Here is an 8,278-nt window from a genome sequence, read left to right as displayed (position 1 = left end):
AGACTTTGTATTTTTCTTCAACATAGTAACCAATATAAAATTTTCACAGGGTTTCTTAGTGAAGATTATTTTAAAATAAATAAAACTGAATATTTTAAAATAGCCCACTCTTAGTTATTCAAAGACTGGTTGTACTTACAGGTTTTTAGTAGCTACGCTGGCTCACATTTCAACCAAGTGGGTCTGATTTGGAGCAGTGCTCTTACTCAAATAAGACTTCCTCAAGTGGTTGGGAGTGGGGAAAAAAACCCAAGATCCTTTTTTCTCTGTTAGAAGCATCAGGGTGAGAAGTGAGGAACAGGTTGAAGTTAGTAGATAAAATGAAGTTCTGGGATCGTGAAAACGAGAGCAACTCTACCCCAGGCCTCCGTTATTATCCCTAATTGAGGAGGCTAGGCAGGAGAGAGGAGTAGAAAGAGTTTGATGGATGTTATTAAGGGAAAGACCTTGCAAAGTATGAGATTCTTTCTCTTCACCTTGTGAAATTTTTTCACTTCATTCACAGAGGCTAGCAGAGTCTTCAAAGCCTTTAAATCATATTCCTCATCAGAGAAGGCTCATCCTAGTCAAGATCTGACAATCTCCTAAAGACCCACTTCTGTGATAATATGCCACCACTAAAGAAGAAAGGTTATAAGTTAGCATCTGGGATGTTCTGTCAGTTCCAATGAGTTATGAGATCTTTACACTTTTTTTTTTTCACATAGTCAGGTGACATCCTTGGAGGTTTGTTTCTGCAGAGCATAGTATAAGCTAAGTTGGGAGGCAAATTAAATGCTTCCACGAGCATTAATGCTTAATTGGCACATTATAGCTCTGTGACTTGTATTCATAAGTCACATTCTAAACAACCTGATGTTAGCTATCCATGGCCGCTTTTAAAAATACCCTCAAACTGAGTGAAATAAAATAACAATAATCTTTCAGTTTTCATGGTTTTGGTAGGTCAGGGATTTGGGAAGGGCTCAACTGGGTAAGTTCTCCTTGAGGGGCTCAGGCCCTTGTAGTCATATGTCAGCAGGGGCTGTAGGATCTCAATGCATGCCTGGCTCTAGAGGGCCATCCACAAGGGGGCTCACTTAACTGGCAGTTTAATGCTGGCTCCTTCCACCTGGATCTCTCCAGTGGGGTTCTTGAGTGTCCTCACCACACAGCAGCTGGCTTCCCTCAGAGAAGGCAACCATCTGAGAACCCAAATGCCCAAGGTGGAAGTTGCAGTGTCTGTAATAACCTCGCCTTGACATTTATAGCCACTCCCGCTGTGGGCTATTGGTCAACAACAGCGTCATTCAGCAGGAGAGTGGTGCTGAGCCATGCATTAAATAGCAGGAAGCTTGGCCTCATTAGGGCCTTTTTGAAGCTTTGCTGCTGCTCAAACTTCTATTTCTTATTTTTAGTAACATGCAATTTTTAAAATGTATATTTTTTAAAATTACTTTTGCCCCCACAGCCGTTCCTTAGAAATAAACCCATCACTGTTATTCACTGCTTTCTTATACTTCTACAGTTATTTCATTTTTATATAGTTGCCATAGCCTAATGGATTAAATTTTATTCTGGTTTTTCTCCAATATTATTCTTAAAAATATAAGTAGAAAAATATTTCTCTATAATAGCAATATAAAAAACTAGTCAGAGCCATCGACTAAAATCCACTTCCCTGTCTATAAGAAAACAATCCATACCTGTATTTTCCAAGAGGTATTCTGGGTGCAGTAAGTTTCAAGGTTAGATATGGTTGGGATACTCTGGCTTTTGCAAAGCTGAACATGCCTGGTTTTGTTTCCAAGCTGCATTCTTTCACAGTATCCATTTTTAATATGCTACCTACATTCACTGAAGATTTCTAAGAGGGGGTATAATATGCATTTCCCAAATTTACTGGATCGTGGAACAATTGGCCCTTAGGACATTTATTATTGTTTTTTTGGCGCTGCCCATAGCATGCAGAAGTTCCCAGGCTAAAGATTGAACCCTTGCCACAGCAGTGACCACACAGGACCCTTAACTAACAGGCTGCCAGGGAAAAACTGAAATATATTTTGTTTCACCCATGTGTTCCCTCTGTTTAAAGCTTAGTGTGGCTAGCAGTATTTGGGTTTAAACCCCTTCTATGCCTTCCTGCAATTCACTGTCCCTTGCTACAGCCAGTATGTTCTTTTAAAATGTAACTATCGCCCAGCTGCATCCAAATCTTCCAGTAATCTTCCAGTTTTTCTTAGGATGAAGCCCAGCCTCTGTCATAAGAACTTGCATGCTCTGGCCCCTCCTCACATGCCCCCTTCTCTCTCTCTGCACTGGGTCACACTGACCTTCCCTTAGTATTTATGGCTTGCTATGCTTTTCCCACAATGGGACCTTTCATGTGTGGTACCTTCTACCTAGAACCCTCTTACCTACCCTCTGAATCCAATTAATTCCAGCTGACCCTTCAGATCACGCTCAAGGGTCAGCTGAAATCTCCCTCACTAATCTTACACTGTCAAAGCTCTCAAGTATAAGTGTATTCTACCCTTTGAAGTACTTATAATATTTACAATTTTGTAATCATTTGTGTAATTATTTAACTACAGTTCATCTCCCACAATCAATTATAAGCTCTCTCAGGGCAAAGACTTTAGACCATCATAGTAGATGTTCCATAAATACTTTATAAGTAAATAAATTGCTCTCAGGAGTTCCCGTGTCTTCTCTATCACCATTACTATGCTGGTCCAGGTCTTTATCATTTCCTCTTTAAATTGCTATTGTCACCTCCTAGTAGATTTCTTTCATTTCAGTTTATCTATTTCCTAGTTCTTATTGAACACTGACACCAGACTCCTGTTCTGAAACTGCTATATTCCGTATGTTAGTCTTTTATTGAAACGCTTTAAATGTCTCTCTTCTTACTGCTGCTAAAACCCATAAACTATCAATTTATGACCATGATTTGTAATGTACCTAAACATGATGTCTAAATTTCTTAGGCCACTCTTAGATCTGGATTTAACTTCAACTTCCAGTTGGAATTTGTTCAACTTCTCTATCAATCACTCTTTCAGTCAAAAATGGCCTCTCTGATTATTAACTCCTGAACAACTGAGTACTTTCACCCCAGCTTTCAGACACCTAAGTCTCTGGTCACCACGTTCCCTTGACTTAGAATTCTCTTCTTGCAGATTTATGCCTTTCAGATTTATGCCATTCCTTCAAAGGCAGGAATGTTTCCTATGTCCCAAATTACTGCCCTAGCCAGGGTTGAGCTCTATTCCAAGGTTGCTAATTAGTACTGAGATATTAAGTTGCTGTGTTATCTTCTACATATTTAAAATTTACAAGAAAGGTATTACTACTATTTATATTTCATTATCTAAAATATTTTTCTTATTTAGTAAATGTATAATAAATATTTTTCAATTGATTCCTTTAACAATCAGCAGTGGCCATTGTCAACAGGTGACAAGGTAGACAAAGCTTCTTGTGGCATAACTTGTTAGACTGAAACCAAATTCGTAATTAAAAATTTATCATTTTTTGTTTTTATTTATCTTCTTCAATGAAACCATCAAAGCACATCTCTCCAATTTCCCCATTACTAACACCACTAGGTATTCATTTAACTATGTTTAAGAAACTATGAACATTACAAAAAATAAAATAGCTTTTAGGAGGAAAGCATAGCAAAAGTGTCTGCCATCCTACTCCAGAAAAAACAATGGAGAACTTTTACTTAAATTACTTTTGCTGGCCCCAGGGAAAAGAACGGATGAAATAAATTTGAAATAGAGCATTGTGAATGATCATGGTCTCGAATGTGTAGAAAATATGGACCAGAGCAGCAAACCTGTTTCCAAGGAAAGTGCCATGGAAATCCTGGAAATAATCCAGGAGTAAAACATTTTTGAGCTGGGTTGGCAGTTCCATCAGTGATGGAGTGGAATCTGAAAGGACTGGTGTGCTGGTGTGGAAGAAATGCAGTCATAGCAGAAAGTAATAGTGAGGCAGTACTTGGATGTTACTATTGGATCCTAGAATTATTGAACTATTAAGCTTGCCATGAAGAAATTAATATATTGCTCACTTTCATTTAATAGGCTCTTCTTGTTCTTTATTTTGAACAACCATAATTTCTTCATTTAAAGCAGAATCAAAAACAATCTTATGAACAGAGATACCAAGTTCTTGGATTTTATCTGCGGCTGGGCATGTGGCATCCAGCCAGTCCTTAAGAATCTTTGTTTCACACCCAGAAGTAAGCACATTAAAAAAATCTCACAAGAGAAGGTTCTTAAAATTCTGTGAGATTTTGAAATGGAAATTTTATATATCACTTCTGTAAATGGTGAGACAGCACATATATCTACAAAGAATCTATGAAGTTTACCATTCTGCTTGTATAGTTTACATAAAATTTATCTATGATATGATTCAAACTATAATGTGTAATTGATTCCTATGTTACTGTTTTTAATATAAGTATGCTACTTTATTGATTTTTGTGCCCAAAGGCAGCCTCTCTACCTTGTTGCATTGATGCATACTAAATTATGACCAATTTCCATTACCTTTTTTTCCCACTAACCTCTCCCATTCCTGTGGCATATCAGTCAGATTGCCCACCTCAGCACCATCCCCTTCCCACTATGTTGCAGACAGTAGCCAGCCACAAGTCACATGTGAAGACACCCTCATAGCTGGGGTTCTGCATGTCATTGGGTTCCTCCAAGCAGATACACCCACAGAAAACATGGAGGTGGAAATGAGCAATGAGAGTGGAGAGGCAGATAGCATCGTAAAGGGAGAGGGGTTCTGTGAGCAATATGTTTGAGAAAAACTTTAAGGCTGTAACCTCCTAGAGAAGAACAAGTGAGGGGAGTGTCTTAGGGGACAGAATTGGTATCCTGATGATATCCTATAGGTCCTTGCAAGGCTTTCAGTTTTACACTGAGTGATTTTAAGGCCTTCAGTTTTACAGTGAGATTGGAGACCACCAAATTTTGAACAGAGAGACATCACCTAACTTTGTTTTAAAGGGATGGGTTTGGTTGATGTTGAAAAGAGTTTGTAATGTGGCAAGGATGGAAATAGAATGACCAGTTAGGAGGTCATCACAAAAATCCAAGAGGGAAATGATGGAAACTCTAGTTGGGTGTCAGCAATGGAGATGAGTAGAGTCAGATCCCTGGATATATTTTAGAAGAATACCAAGGGATTTCCTGGATTTTCTCATTCCAGATGACACATAACTCTTCTACTGGAGTGTGAAGTTGCCAGGTGTATCCAGGAGGAGGTACATTCACCCATGCCAAGTGCTGCCCATAGGCAGCAGAGGATGAGGATTGAGAAACGATAACTAGCAGTGTGGATGTTATAGGGGATCTAAATAATAGCCACTTTGGTGACATTGTGTATAAAAGACACATTGAGATGTATTAAGCCAGGATGGGAATGCAATTGGAGACAGTGCAGATAGAACTTTCACAATTGGGTGCTACCTGGCAGCAGATAGACAAAGGAAAGTTTTTTGGTTTTTAGTAGGGGAGAAATAGTGCACAGTAATAGACAAGAAGTCAGAACATGTGTGTGTAGATGCAAGTGGGGGTCTGGAAATTCACTTCTAATTGTCCCAATTTTGTTAGTGAAAGAGGACCCAAAGCAACAGCTGAGAGTGACTTTGAGATGATTACTGGGTCAGTTAATGAACAGTCAAGCAAGTAGTGAGGTATTGCTCTCAGAAGCTTAGGTCAGGCTGAGTCACATCTTCAGCCTGTGCCTGGGCATGGCTGGATGGAGAGTAGGGGGAAGTGAGTAAGAGAATTGAGGCTGAATTTTGCTAGGAGGATAGTAGGCAGAAAATGGATGAAATGGCAGTGCCCAACTCAAGAAATCTGGGGCTCAGAATAGGTACTGATTGTAGCAGTGGGTGGGATCTGGGAAACATGGAAAATCAAGGCAAACCGTGAGGAGGCCCTGAATGAAGAGGGAAAATTCAGCTTTGTGTATATGGGATGCAGAGGCCCCATCCTGGGAATGCCTAGATCCCAGTAGAAACACTAATTCCCACCCTAATTTTAATGGTCTAGACACTGGGAGGCCTCAACTGACATGTTGAAACCCTTGGTCCCCTGGAGCTTGAGAAATCTGTTGAAACAAACAGAACATGGCAGAATTCCATTTATTTTTGGTCTATCTATACAATGCCCAGTGGTAGAATCCTATCAATTATGTTAATTTTTGTCTACACAAGCATGTAAATTTAAGCAAATAGCTGAATATTGGGCTTGTTCCAACATGGTCTCTGATATCTCAAAATAATACAGTCATTTCCAAGTGAAGCAGATAGTAAAATGTTGTGATAATATATTCCCTTCAAACAATTCAAATGTTTATATACACCATGATATATTATTCTGTGAGGCACATACCATTGTAGATGAGAAAGCTCAGAGATAGCAAAACATCCAAGATCACAAAGCAGTGATTGACGGGTTCACAACCTGATTCTGATTTTGAGTCAATGAACACTAAGTTACTATGGGCCAGACACACTGCTACATGGTTTGTTTCAGCCTCCTTATTTCTAGCCCTCTGCCCTTTCCAAAAAAGATCATCTCAAGAAAGCTCTATTGCCAAAAGGACTTTTTTTGTTTTATCCTAAATAATGTGAAATAATGCCCACACCTTGACCAGTATACTCCCATTATTTTCACTAATAAGTGATTTTGACTTAAATCTGCAAATATTTTCACAAGGAAGAGCTATAACTATTTTTCTTGCACAGTTGTAATATCTATGTTCCAATTTTTTTTGTTTAAAATATCATCTTCTGAAAGAATTTTATAAAATGAAGATTATTCAATTTGTCTGTCATTAGATAAAAGTATTGGTATTTTTGGTAGTAAGGCAATTAATAGCAGTGAATTCATGTTCTGGAAGGTCTCAAATGAATACTGTTTTTGACTTCTGACTAGTGTGCATAACAGAAAAATAAGATGCAGTAAGAAAACCGTGCCCCTTTTGCACCAGCATTCATCTTGCAGGCAGGTGTTTATAGCTACTTTAAATGAGTGTTCAGATAATATGGTGCATTTTGTCATCACTATGCCAGAGCAAATAATCAGACTCAAGAAAGAGATCTGCACCTAAAGAAATCTGTCTAGGTTGACAAAGTTGATCTCTATAAAGAGCTAATGGGTTTGGCTGTTTAAGTGCTCCCTTGGGAGAGCATTATGAAGACTAAACTTCTAACAATGGCACTGACAGTCCAGGCTAAAGCTTCAATTATTTACTGTACTAGTATTTTAAGATCAACATTCCTTTAATTTATACGGTTTGGAGCCAAGATAGGACTTTATTTCTCAGTAGTTCACTCTACCATCCAGGGGAGGTTGTTTTTTAAAGAACATATGTGACTATCTGAAAATTCCCTCATGATGTGTGAGACTTGGTGTGGGTTATAATAAAGCATATATATTAAAGGTCTTTCTTTAGGAAACATGGGGCTAGACATTGGTACACTTGCTACGTTCTAAGTGTATTGATTAAGTTCTCTGATTTCTCTTTGCCTAAACTTGTTTTTCTGAAATCTGAATGGCTTCTTAATAGAGCAGTGCTAATACCAACAGATGTAGTTACTTTGATAAAGAGATAACACATTAGAGAAAATGCCAAAGGAATTTTCTGAAGCCTATATTTAAATGCTGCTTTTCCTTTAAAAAAAAAAAAAAAAAAAAGAGTGTTTTATCTGCCTACCTCTCCTGAAGTTACTGCGCGTAGAATGTTAATTCTAAATCAGAAAATGTAGCATAAAATTAACATAGCTTAAAATAAATGCCCAAAAAATAATATATTGAATTAGAATGTGTATACTGTCCAAATAGGAATATAGTAATGATAGTCTTGATTTTTCTTTTTAAAGACAAATTATTTCAACAAAAACTTGGAAATGTGAAGAAGAGGAGGTGGAAATATCCTAATCTTTCGTTTTACATATGGATATCAATAAACATAGTTTATTTTTTACCTTGATAGACTAATATATGTTAAAATGCAATAAATTTTAAAGGGGACCACTGGTTAGCTGAAAGCATGGCACCTGGAATAAAGACTACATTTCCCATGTTTCCTTGCAAGGAAGTGTGGCCGTGGTGTTAGGAAATGAGGGGAGAAAATCTCAGAAAAGAGACACAAGGGGGAGCCCCCAAATCTGTGTACCAACTTCTCAAATCCTTGCCTGACTCCAGAGCTTATACATGCGGAAGATGCCAAGGTACCCCAGGGCAAAACAGCAGCTGGA

Source organism: Sus scrofa, chromosome 1, assembly GCF_000003025.6.
Source record: "Sus scrofa isolate TJ Tabasco breed Duroc chromosome 1, Sscrofa11.1, whole genome shotgun sequence".
NCBI lineage: Eukaryota > Metazoa > Chordata > Mammalia > Artiodactyla > Suidae > Sus > Sus scrofa.
Note: the sequence above shows the minus strand (reverse complement) of the source record.